Source organism: Pleurodeles waltl, chromosome 4_2 (genome assembly GCF_031143425.1).
Source record: "Pleurodeles waltl isolate 20211129_DDA chromosome 4_2, aPleWal1.hap1.20221129, whole genome shotgun sequence".
In the NCBI taxonomy this organism is placed as follows: Eukaryota; Metazoa; Chordata; class Amphibia; order Caudata; family Salamandridae; genus Pleurodeles; species Pleurodeles waltl.
In genome coordinates, this window is record NC_090443.1 from 750,692,940 (window position 1) to 750,712,795 (window position 19,856).

General features: G+C 44.8%; 1 protein-coding gene across 5 annotated transcripts in view; it reads right to left on the reverse strand.

Moving 5' to 3' along the window:
* NTNG1 (netrin G1) overlaps positions 1 to 8,301 on the reverse strand; it is a 671,288-nt gene extending 662,987 nt beyond the window's left edge. For 3 of the 5 annotated variants that reach the window (XM_069232409.1, XM_069232408.1, XM_069232412.1), the window contains exon 1: positions 6,524 to 7,935. The gene's annotated coding sequence lies outside the window, so the exon portion shown is untranslated. Of the gene's footprint in view, positions 1 to 6,523 lie in introns of all 5 variants that reach the window. The other 2 variants (XM_069232411.1, XM_069232410.1) reach the window with 2 other exon arrangements.
* Positions 8,302 to 19,856: the final 11,555 nt, after the last annotated feature.

The window sequence follows — 19,856 nt, forward strand, 5'->3', positions numbered from 1 at the left end:
CTTTTGATTGAAAGATTGCTGCTGAGTTGGCTAATGGCAATTATCATTGAACACAAGCAGGCAATCCCGTTTTTAGAGATGACTATAAAAGTAGGAACGATATAATTGTGTGTAAGCACTTAGAAGGTGCAAATAAATAAACAGCACCTCAGGTGGAAATTTTTCATTCTTTTTAATCAACGTATTTCTGTTAGTCTTTACCTACATCGTGGTCTTCAGTGTCACCCTAGACTGATTGTGTTATTACATATTAATGCCAAAAAGGGTCCTTCAACTTGTATGTAAGTTTTTTACAGCACTCAAAAATGTTTCTCGCACATAAAAGACAGTTTATTACAAACTGTTTGAGAATTCCATCTAGGTCTTACAATAGACCAAACCTAGACCTAGCCTAGGTCTATGAGCTACAGAGCCAAATCAATGACACTGCAAATGTAAAACAGCAATTCCACAATGGAATATGTTGTAATTCAATAGGATGGAGTGAGTACACCAGGGAAATTGTGGTAAATGCATCCTTTGTGAAACAGGCTAACAAATCTGTCCTTACTGTATGTAATGATTGTGATGGATTGCCTGCATTCCCCCTTTGCAAGTCCATGCCTCCCACTAGCCCTAAAAGGTCACGCCCTCCTCCTTTTGAAGCAACTATACCTTTATTGAATGTATACCAGTGAGTCTTGAACATCTGTATACTCAAACTGGACTAATTCCCCAGGGTTGCCCTCCGAAGCAACTCCCTTCAGACGTTTGTCAATTTATGAATTCATCCGTAATCCTGCACTAGTGATCATTCACAGAAAGAAGTAAATGTGGTGTATTGACACAATGTTTCTTGGTGAGTGCTTAATTTCCAGCCGTCTCACTGCCCGCCCAGCCTTCTCCTCCTTGAGTGTCAGCAAGTCAGTTCAGTTTCACAATCATTTCGTATGAAACCTCTTTCCGCAACATGCTAATTCCTTGATCTGGAAACAATCTCTGTATAGTTCACTGTATGTAAATATTGTCTGGCCTTCAACTCTGTGAAGCCAAAGATACTGTGAAATGCCAACAGATGGTTGAATTGTGTTTCCACAGCAAAGTCCTTTATAATAATTGCTTTATGGATGCAATTGTCATTCTCATCATATTCAATTCACAGAATACTATTACAGGGCAGTCTGCAATAGTTTGTATTAGGAAGGGTATGGAAAACTCAGATTGCCTTGCACAGATGATCTGAATACAGACAAGCCTGCTCCAAACTGTTGCAATACTTATATGTAATCAACAACAATGATATCTTGGTGAATGGAAATGAACAGCTCTGGTGACAGCAGATGTTTAAAACCCATAAAGATGTCAAGGGTTCAGTCAGGGACGGATTATCTCAAATGATAATCCAGACCATCTAATGGGATGCAGCGATATCCCATGCCGCAGGGAGGGAGTTCTTGACTAAATTAAGATTTAATAGCCTTTGGCTCTGACTGAAGGTCAGAGACATCTATTAACAGCTCAAGTTAAGCAACTTAAAATATTTCATAATATCGCCCCCATAAAAAAAAAAAATCTCCCAAAATTTAGCAACATTAATGATTAAGAAGCAAAGCATGATAGGGAATAAAAAGTCTTACTAAGGTCATGAAATAGGATTGCTCATTCAGATACCGTGTTGCCCCTGCCCAGAGTTTGGGAACCTGACAAAATGTTAGTTATTTTCCATTATTTCACACTTTATTTTATTTTGAAAAATGGTCATCATTAAGCTGTAGCTGGACAGTAAAAATATATTTCATTTCATATTAATCGGGCTGCAGAAAGTCTCATTTAACAGCCTCAGTTTTCATAAGGCTGGTGTGTATTTGGACTGCTGGCCGGTATGGGGCAAGGCAAGGAATGAAAATGTAATGAGATGTGTAAATTAGACTAAAGGGAACCCATGCAACATATGGGGTATGCATGCAAACCTTTCTCCAATTAGATGTACAGAGGCAATGAATAATGGGCAGCCTCCAATAACAGTTTTAGCAATAGAAACATTCTGAGGGCTACTGATAGCATTGATTGGCTTTCGAGAATGTGTATGGTGATGCCCCTAGGTGCACACGGCTGATCCTGATTCATATTTGCCATTTTAAGTTCCGGGTGCAAATCAAGTCAGTATTTCTTACCACCCATCTATTTGGCTTTCAGTTGAACATTATTGTTGCCCCGCTTATAATTTCCATTCTATAAATTCAGTTTCAGAAGTGTCTCAAGTCGGTGTATGGGTGACATCAATGGCAGAGGAGGAATTGAAAACAAAAGCGAGCCCAAGTATCATCATAACACGTAAAGCCAGCCCCTCTCAAATGCTCAGTAAATAAATCAAAGCAATAATGGCGGTCATTATGCAGGATTAGGGTTGATATTACTTGACAAGTTTGGTCCAAGAACAAGGAAAAGGTGCTGAACGTGCAAGGTAGCAGAATATGCGGCTTATGTAGAGCCCCCAAACAGATATCACTGGCAAAAAGCAGCCAACACCAGCTTCAATTGCTGGCACATAACCAGATGTGATTAATAGTTTTCCATTACATTACAGACATATTATTAATGTATTAAAAATGTCAGGCTTTGGCAAGAACTGATATGGTAGAGCTCAGTTTGTCTGCAGAAACTCCATTTAATGGGCTTCCATTGACAACGTAAGAGATATTGACTAGGGAGAGCATTAAGTATAATTTGCTACAGGTCAAGAGACTTTTCAATACCACTAGGCTCGTTGTATGGAATCTGTTTCAGAATATGCCTCATTCCCTTTAGTGTTTTGTTAACCTACTTTTATCTTTAAAAGAGATATTCCCTTTTCCTTAAAAAAGGCACAAAGAACAAAATGACAGAGCTTGCCTCAGACTGCCATGGGAGCACACGTTTGCTCTAGCTGCATGATCTAGCAACGCCTTCACCGAACTCCGCTTTCATAGACATCATTCTACTGTGGAAGATAAGAAGATTTTATTCGGGAGGAAATCAGGGCCTTTTGTATCAATTATAAGTGTGTGTGATGGAACGGTTTGTGTCATCCATATCCACTGCCTCTAAATATTTGAGGTATGTACATAGTAAAAATATAGCAAGAAATAATACAAAACTATTTTTAGTTCAATATATTTTAATTGTTAGGTTAAAAGAAAATCCCAAAGGCAATCAGGATTCGTGTAGTGTACACATTTCGACATTTTTTTTGTTGTTAAAGTCGTCGAACCTGCTGCAGATCTACTGGTAGGGTTCATTTTTTTTCAGCAAGACATTTGCTGACGCTCCCAGTACATCGATAACTCCCAATTAGAGAGCACAATGTTCCTTAAACACATACATTCAAGAAAATGTATGAAGAAAAAAACGGCGAAACAAATGAACTGATATTTTGAAAGAAATATATTTAGGCATCATCTTTCTAACTCTGATTAACATGAAATTGAAGCACTTCTGAGTCACAAATTCAATGTGTGACGTCCATGGGGACACTGTGACAACCAGCAATGTTCTGGTTCTTGTCATACATGGTATCGAGGATGCACGTACATGCATGCACTCTAAGTATAAAGCACAGCCTTTAATAGGCATGTGAACCGGGCGTCGTTTTAATTGGGCTGGCGTAGGTATCTCTCCATATGTAAAACAGTTCAGTTTCTATAGCGTGTCATGGATGACTGACCAAATGTATACACCCAAAAGTTCGCATTCTGTAACCAGAAGGCTGGATATCGTAGCCATTGTATGGGCCCATTAAACACACAAAAACGTATTCGAGCAAATGAAGAGCAGCATTCGTGTAAATAGGGAAAATATTTTCAACGGAAAGGCAGCACGGTTCCAAGCTCACTGGAAGTTAACTTGCTGCAAAACATTTTTTTACTGTATCCCATCAAAGAGGTATTTGTGTAATTTTAATAAAATGCATTGCGGCCTTGATTAAGTGATATATTCCGGACATCACGGGTTGAATTCTTTTCAAATTTTATTCTTAGCAATTGGACAACACGCGCCTCCTCTAGGAGGACATTTGTGATTGTATCTATATGTAATCAAACTGCTGAGATGCAGCAGGTACCAGGAGGATGTTGCGCGCTTTGTAAATGTGTGATCGTGCACGTGTGATTTCAGGGACAGGGGATTACACCTTCCACCTGCTTCACCCGGGAGAATATAGTAGCAGTAAACTCCAGGGATTGGAGGCTAACCTAGGACAGGTGCAGGGGCATCCCTCTCCAGGCAGCCCCGGGTCATCCTAGTGCAACACGCCAGGCAGAGCGTGGGACAGGCGCTTTCTGGCTTTGGGATTCACCCCAAGGCCAATTTGGTTGTAAATCATGGGATTTCTGGGCTAACAGAGTCTCTACACAGAGTCACAGAAATGACTATGAGAAGTTCAGTGAGGTCCCTGGGTCATTATACGCAGAAAGTCTTGCATTTTTAAGATACAGGTTTGCCAGATTATCGGAATATTAAAAACGGCACCTTCAGTTGGTGTATCGTGAAATAAAATGCGCGCAAATGGCGCCAGGTCGGAACCGTTTGTGCGCCTGGCACACACGGCAGTGCACACTAATGTAGCCCAGAACACAGCTGGACCACTCTCAGGCTCCGCAGCCAATCATACATCATTTGCCATTTATCTCCACAGGTAGCACGCACAACCTTGACCTCCTTTGCAATAACCACCAAAGCCCCTCGGTCTGGCCCATCTACCCGTCCCTGGATGAGGCTCATTTGCAGCACGGAATGCTTGACCTTATTCCTGCAGCAGTGCGTCTATTAACCAAACACATTAAGTAAGCTGTGGAACATAAATCTCAGCAAAATGTTGCACACTGTGGCAGAAACAGGAACCGAATGCAAAGTGTGATTGGTGCATTCCTTGTGCAAACTGAATCCCGCGCATGAATAATGTAGATAATACAGGCAGGTATGCGATCATGAGAGGCCAGCATCCGATCTGCCCTCTTGCTGCACGAACAGTCTCGTGCATTCCTGGGCATGCACCTGTGCTGCGCTTCGGTGCGCTGTGAACCAGAATTCTCATTCAGGTTCGTTTGCTCGTGTACTACAATAACATCATGTGCAGCCTTTACAGAGTGACGCTTTTAATGGCAAGCCATGAAACTTTTTGGGGAGGTTTCTGCTGGAGCCTGCCACCTCGGATGGTGTGCATGCTGTGAGCTCGCCCAGGGCGTGGGCTTGTATCAATCTGTGAAAGGGCGCGACTGGTCCGTAGCCGAGGGGACGTGTGATGAGACCCTCCAGTCTCCCCCACAAAAGTAAAACACTCCAGTGAGAGCGATTAATGCCCCCGCACAGAGGTAATCACTTGCCAGGGACGAAGACGGAAACTTCGGGTGAAGGGGGTGGGGTCTGTGTGTCACAGCCAGCGCTCTAGACTTCGGGGCATGCCTCTATCCATTCCCTGGGTACCAAAAGTCGGCATTAGTGAGTTCAGCTTTGTCCGGCTTTAGTGAATGTTGTGATCTTGAAATTACCCCGCCATCACACGGTGTGCAATGTTTTTTACAGGCTCCCGACTGTTTTTTTTCAATTTATATAGTTATGGGTACTTTGAAGGAGCTGCCCCCACTTTACATCCTGGGGAAAGCGAGGTGAAAGGAACGAATGCAGAAAATAAAATACCCCTCGGGTCTGTCTTCCTACACGCACAGCCATGACCCCAGTTATCCAGGGTGAGCAAATGGACGACCCTCTCGTGTCTGGCTTTTTAGGGTTGCGTCATTGTTCCACGGACCGACATGTGCCTCCTCGATGGGCTCAGTGCACGAATGAGGAGGGCAGTCCAGCGGGGGCGTGGGGGTCACTAGGGTCCTTAGGGAGGCATTTCTATCAAGAGACAGGATGACCAGGGCTGTCCCGTCCCAGAACCAGTTACACCCTCCTGTGCCCCCACTATGACGGAATGAAAAAAGGGCAGCCTGTGAGATGGTGTCGCGTGGCTCTGCCCAGGAGGGGGCGCGCTTTCTTCTCCTTTCCACATTCCACCTTTTAATCAATTAATTATTGGAAGGGAAACCTGCACATCCGAAGGCGCAGAGCTCAACCTGACAGCCTGGCAGCTCAGTCATAATATGTCTGCTGTGGTCAAAAGAAAGGAAGAGGCGAAAGTGCCCGGCCGCCCTGCTGGGTCAGGCAGACAGACATTCTCCCACAGCCCCCAACTGGAGGGCAAGAGATTCGATGCCTTTGATTCGCTCCAGAGCAGTACGTGGAAAGTTTATCACGGAGGGAGGAGACCCTCAAGTGGGTGGGCTGAGGGCAGCCTCTATACTCTCGGGGGAGGGGTGCTTGGCGCAGATACTAGGCATGGTGTTCATCATACAAGTATGTGTTCCACATGGGTTGCTGGTTGAGGGAAGCCACACCTGCCCAAACCACCCCATGATATGCTCAGACTCAAGTTGGGGGCTGGGGTTGTCTGGTACAGGGGGTCTATAATGAGATCGTGTTTAGTGGGAGGGTGGGGGCTGAAGGGGTGGGGAGTTCTACTTACTCTGAACACCTCTATCCGGACAGCAGGTCTCGCTGGAGGGGCTGTGCCCTCATAACTGACGGCCACATGGGTCTGTCTCTGAGGTCCGGCCTGGGTGGATGATGTAAGTGCTGGGACTCCCTTTGAACTGATCCCCGAATAGAGCACTCTCTCGTCTAGTCCTAAAGCGGGGGCAGTAGGTGCGGGGCCCTCACTCGCCACTGATGCCCTTGTGGAGCTGGCAGGTGCCGGGCGCTCCTGGTCCTCCAAGGCGGCGGAAGCAGGTGCCGTACCACTGATACCCGGACAGGAGAGGGGATGCTGGTGCCGGACGCCTCCTCACCACTGGTCCCCCAGGCCGAGGTGAGGGGACAGAAATGGGGGATACTGCAGGTGTTCTCGCTCTTCCTCTCCTCTGGTCCCAAATCGGAAGCCGCAGGTGCTGGCACTCCTTCTCCACTGATCTTCCGTCGGGGTCTGCAGGTGCTCTCCCTTTCTTCAGGTCTACTGGCGGGGGCTGCAGTTGCCGGACACTCCCTCCCCACTGTTCTCCCGGCGGGGATTCAGTCGCTCCTTCTCTGCGTCCACCACACACCTCGGACCCGGGATGCAGGGATCTGGCCGCCGCTCACAAACTTGCGCCTTGGATTCCAGGAGTTAGTGAGTGAGCTCCTCGGCCGCTCCGGGCTCCATCGCCACCTCTGGCCAGCGTGCTCTCTCTCCTAAAGAAGCGCCGCCTGGGCCGAGGGCGGGGATCTCTCCGGATCCGAGCGATCAGCGGCCGTGACAGGTGCGGGAGTCAGCAGGACAGGCAGTGAGCCCGCAGTGTCCCGGCACAGCCCGCTGCCCCTCCTCCTCCTCCTCTGACTTCCCCAAAGCCGCCAGGGTCATCGGATGGCTCCGCCCCGCACCGCACGCCCCCGGGGAGCTGCGCCGGCAGCTCTCTGCTCCAACCGAGAGCAGGGCTCGGGATACAGCCTGCCCACCACCTGGCTGTGGCCCCGGGCCGGCTTCCTCTCTGGAAGCCCCTACACCGTGGGCAGCCTCTCCCCGTGCGTGCCTGACAGGGCGGGCATCTTCACTGCACCGACAGGCTCCAGACCCGGTGGCACGGAGGCGCTACAAGAGGCGAGGACAAAGTCTGAGGCAGGAACGAGTGGCAGGAGAGCAGGGCAGGAGGTAGCGGGGTCAGCAGTGGTGACAGGCTCCGGGCTGAAAGGCTGTTAGTTTCGGGGCAGCAGAGATGCATGCACTGGACGGCTTCAAGCTGTATACTAGGTCTCATTGAAAGCAAACGCTGTACCAGTCTCGCTATTTCTGATCTCTCTTTTCACTTTTCGAGCTGCCCAAGGTGCCCCCGAAGAAAATTCTGCTCTCAGCGAGCTGCCTGTGCACTTCTAAACCTGCTTCTGCCCAAGTTCAGCGGATTCTCCTTTCTTTGAGCTCCTGCCCTCCGTGTCTAGGTACCTCTCAGCTTCCCGAGCTGCCCCCACCTCCTCTGTTACCAGCATATGCTCTCCCCAAGCTCCCTGGCTGTCTCTGAACTTAGCGTGGAGCATAGCCCTCCCCTGGGTGTCGTTGTCACCCTCTCCGTGCGTTGTGCACTACTTGGGCTCCACACTCTGTCCTCGACGCAGGCTGCCGCGGACTCTGCGAGGGCTCTGCTTCCTCGCAGGGTGCACTACGCTGCTCCGCCTGCCCCTAGGTGTGGAAGGGCCGTGTCTGCTGTACAACTTTCTTTACCATTTCCTTTCATCTCCCCTCCCTGCCCCTCACCCCCGTGCCTGCCGAAGATGGGTGGGGAACACAAGCCTGCAGCACTGACTGATACAAACCCAGACAGGGCGAGGGGAGAGGCGAAGCACCAACTCCGACACCGTCTAGCTAGGAGCCTGCCATGGACGCTCGAGGGGAAAAGCAGGACCACACACGGAACTTGGGGTATTTGTGACTGCGATAAGTCATATATGTACACCTTTCCTTTTCAGGGTGGTCCTTTAACTCAATCTTTTGTCTTTCTTCCTCATTCTCTAGACTTTCCTAGCTGTTGGTTGCACAGGAAAAGCTTATAGCAATATCCGTGATGTGTGGAAAGCAACACATGTTAACAAGCACCCGTATGTCAGAAAAAAAGGCAAGGCAAGCTGAACAATGCACCGCATGCCCTTTCCCGAGTTGAGTGAGCCCGCCATGTACGGGCGCACCCCACTTCAGCCATCCTTGGCTCCGGAAACTGTTGCCAGATTCAGATTTAGTGACAGACTAAAGGACCCACGTATAGGTAGGTATTCCCTTACTGGCTCATTGTATTGCCTACATCTTGCGTGCGGAAACACGAATATGCCCCAAAATGGAGAATAACACGTGGCAATTGGCGTTTGCACACTAATTCCCAAATGTTTTTTGCCATTTATAGGACAGTTTTAACCAAGACATTTTATCTGCTTTGAGCAGGTGAAAGGTCAAGTGAAAAAGCCTAAAATCACAACAACTGGGGGCACTTTCCGAGCCACACAGGAATACTATAACTAGTCTTACACCCGGAAGTACCGATGCTGTGATTATCATTAGTTACGGGTTGCAGGAATTCTTGTCCATTACAAGAATGCTCCTTGGGGATGGGAAACGATATGATGCAGGGATCGGTGTGAAATAAGGCATTATAACATATTGCTATACTTTCCCAACTCAAACTCAATGGAAATACGTTTGTGTATAAATAACTATCCCCAAGAACAGATAAAGGTCATTCACCCCCAGTGTAGCAAAGCTTTTAAAGTAATCTGTGTAGATGTGTTGAGAGAAAGCTCATCAATGTTTAAATGAATGTCAATGTAAACTACCTCTCACAATGATCTGTGGAAGCTGGATTGTTCCTCTACAAAAGATAATGTAAGGCAGTCATAGTCTATAAATGGAAATATTGATTTATACATAGGGTATTTTGGAAAGAGTTTTAAACATGTCCTATAAATACTTCCATACATTGAGGGTTTATGTATCTAAGACATGCAGTACTAGGGGGATTAAACTGTGGTGGTTGGACTGATGATGTGGTAGTGAGTGATATATATTTTAAGTATTATTTACATTTCTGTATTACCAAACTTGATGGAAATTCATGTCTTATGCCCCTTTACCCAAACTACAAATCTCTATTCATGCATGTTACTCATCTATGTATAAGTAACCCCAGATATTATTCCAGGTTAGTTAGCTCTAAAGAAATAAGATTCCAAAAAGCCTGAAATAATTTGACTTAAATGTGATTTGCAAGCAAATGCGTCAATCCATTTGCAGTCACAGAGGGTGGCCCCTTTATGGATTTTCTACCACCAACAGGTTCCACTGGTCTCTGCTGTGCATTCTTTAATAGAAATTGTAATAACCATTCTTTATCAATGTGGAAATCTCGATCTAGTGAGGGTTGAGGCATCTTAAGCAGGGCCAAATCAATTTGCTCTATATAAACAGAAGACTTCTTGACTCCAGATTCTATGCCACTGTAAATACATTGGTAAACACTATTAATTAGGATCATACATTTGGTAAATTGAATTAATAGCAGCATTATATCGGTTATGTAATTTGGACAGAAACATACACATTTGCAGTCAAATTTGAGCTACCTATTTAGTTTTGTACCCTTGAGACCTTGGGTATTGATTGTCTAATTCAAGTTTTGAGGGCTGATGGGATGCATGTTTGATCTGAAGACTTTTAACACCTCGTCAAGGGATTCCTGTGACATGGAGTGTCACTCAGACTGCACATAGGTGGCTTGCAGGGCACACCAAAAAGCGCCTCCTTTACTGTGGTGACTACCATGAGACTGCTAGGCTCTTGAAGACTTACAGTGGGGACAGCAACATGTTATACTTGAAGGACAGGACTTTTTACCTTTCATCTGCCAGGGAAAGTCACTTACTGGCCTCCCCCGAATTTTTAAATTGGTCTGCCTGTTCCCAGCAACTGGGTCCTTCACTCCATTCGCATGGAATATGAAAGCAACACGTCTAACTCCTGTGTGTGAAGCATGTGCATTGAGTTGGTCTGTAAGATGTGGCTAATCAGGAATCTGTTTTGATTCCCTAAACAAATGTGGTACATAACATGGAGGTTGGTGACAGCAGTGTTCATTGTAGGGCTTATCAAGAGCGTCTTCTAAGGTGTGGAGGATAGGAGACCGAAGGCACTTTAGAGGTGCAGAGTAATTTCCCTGTCCTTTCATGCTCCATTGTTCCCTGCAAGGGATACCCCAAAATGTTAACAGGCAGTTAAGCAAAGCAGCCTCTCCCTACTTTCTGCTCATTGTTTTGGTGTTCCCCTAATATGAGTCTTCCAACTCCATCCTACAATTCTGCTAACACCTACAGACAAAGACTATGGCTAGATCATTCTGGGAGGAATAAGTAAAATGCAAGAACTGCCTGAAGCAAGTCCCATGGCTGTACCCTTAGGATATACACACTCTGTCTGTAAATTTAGTATAAAAACTACCATCCAGTATGCCAAAATTTGCCCAAATCTAGGGTCCTGCATCATTGGAGGTAGAGAAAATGTTTCATGTGTCACGGTTGTGTTTGCTGTTTGCCAACGTTTCTTTACCAGGGTTGGAATCATGAACGTGAACAGTCCTGAAACATGCCAGGAGAATATCTGTCTGGCACCTACCTTCAGGGAAGTAGCTGACTGCTGATGAAGGATTTTGTATCAGCTCATGTATGAAGTACACTCTGCCTTAATTAGGAGGTCTGCTAGGAGGAAAATGTGTTTTCAGTTGGGGAAAATGTGAATCCTATCCAAGTAATAAGTCTGAAAATCTTGTGAGGCCAAGCACCCAGTTTAAGTAATTTAAACTTGGGCTCAAAACCTGGTAGCTTTGGCACTAAGCACATAGGCTAAATTTAGGAAAATATGCAAAGCATTTAACAACACTAAAACAGTTAAAAAGTCAAAACATAACTCAATTAAAATTCCACAAATAACTTCTGAAAATTAAGAAAAAATGAATAAGAAAAATTACACTAAAACAACAAAATCTACTATGGATGAATGACATACCAATTTCTAAAGTTATAAGGCAAAAAGTACTAAGAAAAAGTAAAGCACCAATCAGAAATCACTGTTCATGCTTGATCAGGACCTATGTGCAATATCAGACTGACCACAATGGACTGCAGGTTAGATACACCAAGTGGGTCGACCCTGTCAAAGTTTTTACCTTATGACTTAGGACCTGCTTTAGAATTTGGCAGATGGGGTTAGTCCATCACAAACGTGACGGATATACCATCTGCCCTATTACAATCCTATTATAGCCTGTAGAGAGGGTAATATGGCAGCTGAGATATCCGTCACATTTGTGTCAAAGTAGCCCCTCTGCCAAACTCTAAATCAAGCCCTTAGTCTTTTTAATAAAGTCAATATCCTACAGCAAGGCCAGGTTGAAGGCTATATCTACCAAAGTCCTCAAAGCCGGATAGTCACCGGACAAAGTCCAGCTGAAGCTGTTGGTTTTGATAGGAAAAGCTCTGCACAGGAGAATGATGTCTTTGCCCGGTCCAGATTTCTACCTCCAGACTTAGTGTCTGATTACTAGTACGGCAATCCCTTGGACCGCTGACTCGAAATGGTGGGCTGACCGCTGCATCCTTGGTGTTCTGCCTGCCAGATTACGATGCTGGTGATTGGACCGTCCTAACACCGCTGACACCGCCAAGATCACAGATCCGGCAGCCAGTAGAAAGCCGCGGTCAAGCATGGCGGTGCCCAGGGTAGCACCACTGTGCTGAACATGACTTTCCTTTCCGCCAGTTGGTGGAAAGGCAGAGTTGGAGCCACAGGGTGGGCCCTACACTGCCCACAACCATGAGATGAGCAGTGCAGGGGGCCCCGTGTCAGCACAGTCAGAATTTGCACTGCTATGGCAGACAGTTCGCATTCTGAGTGTGCTGTGTGAAGCAGCACTGGCCTCGGCTCTCGCTGAAAGCCGAAGCCAATGCCGTCACACTGTTTCTGCCAGCCAGTCTGGCAGAAACACCATAATATGGTGGTGGGGAGGCTGCCGGCTTGGCAGCGGCCTCCCCAAAGCCGTATTGGCGGTCCAGTGGTCGGACATCCGTCATCGTAATCAGGCCCCTAGTCTTTTTTATGGAGCTGAAAGTCCTCCAGTGGTGAAAGCCTGAAGATGTAACTGACAAAGCTGCATCAAAACCAGACTCCTTTCCTGCAAGGTCCCTCTGAGGCTCTGGAGCTCTTGAAAGTCCAAAATATTTCTAAGTCACAACTTTTCAATCTTACTCAGAAAATTCCTCTTAGTCACTTCTAAAGCCCCCAGGATGTCATGGAAGGCACTTATGGGCCAGGACAAAATCTAGCAGAGGTCAATAATAAGGACCAGTCCAGTTCCAGTTATAACTTGTCTACTGGTCTCTCTAGGAAAAAAAAAAAACCTTTTGCAGTTTATTATATCCCTGTTTCCACACAGATCAGTCAACTGATCCTTGGAGTACACACCGTGGTCCTGGGTACACGTGTGAACATGTGAAGTCCCTAAGGTTTCTTCACAGTTTAGATTAGCTGGACCAGTACCCTTCTGTTCTGCCACAGGTCCAGAAAGTGTTCATACGAGCTGAGTAGTAGGGGCTACTTTTGTTCAATTCACCAACCAGTGGTTGACAGTGACTTCCTGACCAATGGGCATAAAGTTACCAAAGGCAAACCTTTCCACTTTTGCAGCACACGCTGCTTGCCTTACTGTAATCCCACACTGCACCATTGTTTTTAATTTTCAATAAAACCCAGTGTGGCAAAATCTTTCTCCTCCTGGTAAGAGCTTGTGCTTAAGGTAATGAGCAATCCTCAACCATTCCATACTCAGTCAATCAATATTTTTAAAGTGCGGCTGCTGATCAGTGAGGGTCTCAAGGCACTGGGGGGAGGGCCTCATCCGAAGAGCCACGTCCTGAGGTTCTTCCTGAAGATCATGAGCGACGGACTATGTATGAGGTGCAAAGGGAGGTTGTTCCAGCTCTTTGCTGCAGTGTAGGTTAAAGATCGTCCTCCAACGGTGGTTTTGCGAATGCGAGGGACAGTGGCCACGGCCATCTGGGCAGAGCGGAGGGATCTGGCAGGGGTGTGGAAGGAGACGCGGTAGTTCAGATAGTTGGGCTCTGCGATGTGTATGGCCTTGTACGTGTGGGTGAGAAGCTCGTAGGTGATTCACTTCTCGACCGGTAGCCAGTGGAGGGTCCTCAGGTGTTGGGAGATGTGTTCTCTGCAAGGGAGGTCCAGAATGAGTCTGGCGGTGGCATTCTGGATGAGTTGAAGTTTTTTGATGTTCCTAGTTGAGGTGCCGGTGTAGAGGGCGTTGCTGTAGTCGAGCTTGCTCGTGACTGAGGTGTGGGTGACTGTCTTACAACAGTCTCCTGGGATCCGTTTGAAGATCTTCCAAAGTTTGCAGAGTGTGTGCCAGCAGGAGGAGGCGACAGAGTTTACCTGGCGGGTCATGGATAGGGAATATACTGGGTTTGGGCCTAGCTCCCTCCTGCACTGAAAATATAGCCAGGAGGCATAAGTATGTTTTGGGATCAAAAGACCGCCCTCCTGCAGCCTTCCCTCATCACTAAACTATAAAGGCAGAAGGATTGCCATAGTCTCTTTTAACTTAGTGAAACTGCCCTGCTTGAGTAAAGTTGGGTCACATGCCTCCCCTGAGTCAACATGCCAGGTCCAAGCCATTGCCCTTGATCTGAGAGCAGTATTTCACACCTCATCAAAGCAGCACTGACATGCCAGCTGCAGACAGGCCGGTGCTAATTAGCATGCATGGGCTTCAGTCAGGGAAAGTATGACTTTTTAAAAGTTACTTTTCCTCTATATTTTTAAAAAATCCCACTTCACCATTGAATTGGCTGTTTAATAAAAAATAAGAACATCAGTTGAACCATATCTGTAACTTATTCGTAGTCCCATATTCAGAATGAACATATTAACTGTATTTTTGCTCTTTTTTTAAATCATAGAACCAGTCTTAACCCTAGCAGTGAAAAAAGCTTTTGGGAGCTAGTCGCTGTAGGAACATGCATACATTATATTCTTACATATTCAAATTCACAAAATCAGTCTACTTTGCGGACTACAAGGCCTAATTAGGAGTTACTTGATATTTACAAGCATGATTTCCATCCAGTTAAAAAGTATATTTTGAAAGTTCTGCTTGCAGATATAAAAAATGCACGAGCCATTCTACACACTTTGGACTGAAGCCATGTTTTCTTTATCAGCCCAGTAAATCACATCCTAGGTGCTGCAGCCCACAGGTGAGATTTAAATTTCTACGCCATTGGTGCTTTTTGTACACAATATACTGTGGCTTTACTGGAAAGTTAAATATACCAATTGGGAATTAATACATTTTCCTATGTTTTAGGGGCCAGAGAATATGCACTGGAGACTAGACAGCAGTACCCTGGTGTGCATCGTTGAAAAGCCACAGTCCACGAAAATGGAGGTGACCATGCAAAAAGGCACTTCCCCAAAGGACCTAAGACAGAAGGCGTGCGATGTTGCTACTGCAACCTGGGGAAGGATCAATATTGTCATGCCAGGTAGTGAAACCTGGAAACCTCAATGTTCCTGCAGCATGCCCTGAAGTTCAAGTGCCAATGATGGTTTGGTACTCACACTGATCGGATCCCACAGTCCCTTTACCTTCATAAAGATTGAGCACCTGTCATTGTGTGGTGCCCCAAAGAATCCTGATAGCATGCTGATGGGAACGCTCTGAGAAACTCAAAGTGCTTAGGGAAAAAGTGGGCTATACTATGAAATTTTTCTCTACTTTTGTGGCTCCTCCTATTTTGTGTTGGGTGACCATCACAATACATGGTATATTCTTCCCTTGATCATCAATACAGAGCAGTGAGCTAAATAGACCACTGCACCTCCCCCTTGTCCCAAGTGTGTCACACTGTCGTGCTCCCAACCAAAATGCCTACTGCCCCAAAGGTGCAACCAAAAGAGGTCAAAAGTCCATATAATACAATTGGAAGAGCACCAATGACAATTTCACAAAAGTTGAATAATCTAAGCAGGTCTCTTCCAACACAGCCTTTATTTTCTTCTTACAATGAAAAGCAGCTAATGCGCTTTATTCACCACAAGTGAACTTCCTCAGGGCAACGATGATTTGCAATAGTAAGGAACGTTGCAATATTCACATACATCTGCTTCATAAATTTCGGCTGAGTAAATTCAGTCACAATGTCCCTTTGTGACACATATAATACCTCCACTTTCAAAGGAACTACTATCTAGATTGCCATGATAAGCCCCTCGTAAGCCTTCCTTCCAGTCACTCAGTAAAGCACCATGGTAAATGAGTTGGCTGCTTTTCGTTGTAGGAAGAAAATAAAGGCTGTGTTGGAAGAGACCTGAAATTGTTGTTGGTGCTCCTCCAATTGTATTATATAGATTCTTCCCTTGTATGGGCTTTGTGTTGGGCCAAGGAGGAAGCAATGATGAAGTATTATCTGCCACTAAGCAGCCCTGTGGGGAACAGTCTGTACTCACCATGTACATTTATAAGTATTGGATTTCTTTGTGTGCCAGTAGTAAAGTATTTTTTCTGCAGGCAAAAAATAGCTTCACATTGAATGGTTGACTGTTATTATACATTTAATTGCCGTTGCGAATCGGTTCCGCCCATTTAGTATTTCCACAATTGTAACTTTTTAGACATTTGTTTATTCTGGACCATTGCTGTTGGTTTGGCTTACTACCCGAGTCTCACTTATGATAATTGTATAGTAATTAGAATGCACATGTTTACCATCTGTGTCCACCTTTTAAGATAAGGCCACAGCTATGCGTAAGGGCACTGGGCTGGTTACACATGAACACACGTGCACATGGGTGCAGGCAGCATGTGAGAGACTTCAGTTGTGCGCAGCCTGGTAGCTGAACATAGGTAACCTGCCTGTGGCAGTTTTAATCTGTAAATTTGACATTCAAAATACCCCTTTGAGAGGCCTAAACTTTCCTTTTAAATAGTAATAAGTCATCCATACGTAGGCCATATTACTGGTAAAGGCAGGGCGCATGATATTTAAAGGTAGGTCATGTAGAAATTAATACTGAAAATGTCTCTACAGTGAAATATCCACAAAATGATTTTCAGTTTAGCAAGGCTGGCTGCTTCCATAGGGAATCAATGGGCTACATTGTAACATGTATTAAATGCTAAATTCAGAGCCGTAAAAGCTAGACAAATATTTCTACTCATTCTAATTGTTATTTAAAATCCTCTTAAATGGTAAAGTAGGTTTTTAAATTACTGTTTTGGATTTGCCACTATCAAAAATTTGGCATTTCCGTGCCCAAAGTTTTTGGGGCGTTTGACTGAGTGGCCAGCTGCCTGGGTTGGTGATGGCTTTCTCACTGGGAAATGTGAATCGGGCGAAATCCCTTACCCACCAGAGGTGGCATGATTCTCCTCACACCCTGAGAGCCAATCATGGTGCGGGATACAACTCCCTCTCTAATCAGGAGAAGCTCTTCAGATGTTTTCAGGATTTGTTAATAATGCCTATGGAGTAATCAAGGTGGTGAGGCTAGCAGTGTGTGTAGTGTGTAGTAAAAAGTGATATAAGCAACATGGTCAAAACTAACTCCATGAGCAGGCATGCAGCGTTATTCTTGTCTGCCTGGGTCAGGATTAAAAGAAGTGAAAGGATACAGCAGAAGTCAAATATCCCTGTCTTGTTGTGTCATGGTCAACATGTTTCTGCCAACAGAACCCTGAGCTGAGGTGTAAAAGAATTGGTCAGGATGTTGGAAAAGTAAACTTTTGCTTAAAAACGTGCAGTGAAAAGGAAAGAAATATAGAAACATACAGGGGGTCACCAATGGTTTATCAGCGGATCCACTTTGCATACAACCTGTAAGTAGATATGAGCACAGTCACAATGCATCTAGGTTATAACAAGAATGTTAATCATGCACATCAATTGTAGTGCCACCATCAACACAAAATTTAGAACAATGATTCCACCAATTAAGTGTCCAACTACGTTTCAGTTGTGACAACTGTAAAAATCATACAAATATACCTGCAAAATTTGGGTGAGATGTCTCAACTTCAGATGCCTTGGTATAAGGCTCAGGATGTGCTCTATCCTAAAGGAAAGCATATGAGGTGTGTATAACATGGCATAGTAGAAGAGACTTATGCTAAAAACTTGGATGTACCATGTCTGATTGTCTAGAGGCCAAGCAAAAAGGATTGAAGAAATTTAAAACAAAGAATGAGGATGAGTGCATACGACTGCACAGCACTGGCTGTGCCTGTGATTGTCAAAAAGTAGGCACACTACTCAATGAGACAAGGGCGGAAATGCAGAGGGTAGAAATCAACCCTCCCATGTCATAGGCCAGATAGATACTAGTGGTCAAAGTATTGCTGTCTCTGTTGTGAGGCAGTAAAGCTGCAGATTGAACAAGAAAGCCTTGTTGACTGCTTGAAGGCAACATACTAATGTCATAAAGTGGTGGCAGATAGAAATGCAAAATCCCTGAAGATGATGACATGCGACACGAGTTATATGATGGATGCCTTAACATGCTATTTTGGTGCGGCGTGCATTGTGTGATGTTATAATCAACGGAGGTCGGTCTTTTAAAAGTGTGTTCCCCATGTGCCCTACGCAGATATGGGAGAACTGACTACACATATACAAATCTGGAAGCAATATATTAATGACATACTTGTCATCTTGAGAGGGGATGACGCATCCTTTGCTTTGTTTCATCGGTGTCTGAATTCCCAGAATCAGTACATCAAATTCACATGTGAATTTAGCAAAGAGAAGCTCCCTTTCCTTGATTTACTAATATTTCCATGTGCAGGTGTCCTAGAAACAGCTTTATAGGAAACACACAGCAAGTAATTCCCTTCTGTCCTATAAGAGCTTTCATTGTAAATCGCTCAGGGAAAACCTGCCTTTTGGCCAGTTTCTCTGCATGAGGTGGAACTGCTCCCAAATTAACAAATACAAGGAGCATGCTTGAGACCTGACCATCCAACCCTCACATAAGCACTACCCTGCTCCATTGATGCATACAGCAGCAAAAAGAGCAAGGAACAACAACCGGACTGCCCTTCTCGAAATGGGACCTCCTAAGCTCCCACTCACGAGACTAGTCTGTGTGGACACCTATAGTAGCCTCTCTCACTCCAGACTGTGTGCTAAAACTGGTACATACTGAATACCGGAAATCAGACCGTACAACGCCCCTTTTTCGAGTTTAAATGCAGCCAAAAACTGAAAGATAAGCTTGTGCATACGAGACCCCTTTCTTCCCCCAAAAGCAGACAGGACACTTCATGGGATCTCCCACCAGTACAAGGTCATTTCTCTTGTGGTTCCTGCGAGGTTTGTGCATTTACAGAACACCTCACTGGAGCTAAGTTAACATACAGACAGTAACGGTGATAAACTCTTCTATCACATCACCTGCCCCTTTAGTCAGAATTATGTCTGCGTGACAACCCCTAAAATCAGAACACGTATCACAGAACATCAGAGCCCTATAAGGTGCAAGAAACTGTCAACCAAACTGACAAATCACTATTTTGAACAGGGTCACACCACTAATGACTTGCGCTGAACTGTATTAATGATAATAATCTGTATTGCGTACGGTTAGGTAAAACCATTACAATGATTAAAGAGAAAAAAGAAAAACATACTAATAATTGTAAAATCCCAAATTAACACATAGTACTTTCTCCATATGCACATTGCAAAGGTAAAAAAGACAGTCATTTTGTTGCAACAAAATTCAAATGTGGCATTTAAGTTGATGGCAATAAAGTGCTTATGTAACCTACTAACAATATGAAATCTCAAGTCGAGACATATTTCGTACGTTGCAAATGTAAAGAGAATAACTATATATTGTTGCAACAACAGTCAAATTTCACATTTAAATTAAGAACAATGAAGTATGTGTGGAAGGATCGCAGTAACAGCATTGAGTTACATTTAACAGTAGCTACTGCACATAAGAAACACACGTTGTGGTAAAAAATGTACACGTTTTAAGGAGTCCTACCAATTAAAAAAATACTCGTCAGTGGCTGCATCGCGGTAACAGGGCTGACATAAAAAACATAACAAAGTATTGACGCAGAAGCTACATTTATCTGAACTGAAAACGTATAACTATGTTGCGACTACATGTAATGATACTAGTGAACTTGTAAGCACTGTCCACCTATTTACCTGATTGGAGGCCGCTGACTCACTTTAGAAGTAATCACTGATTCTAAGGTGCTTAAGCAATTGTT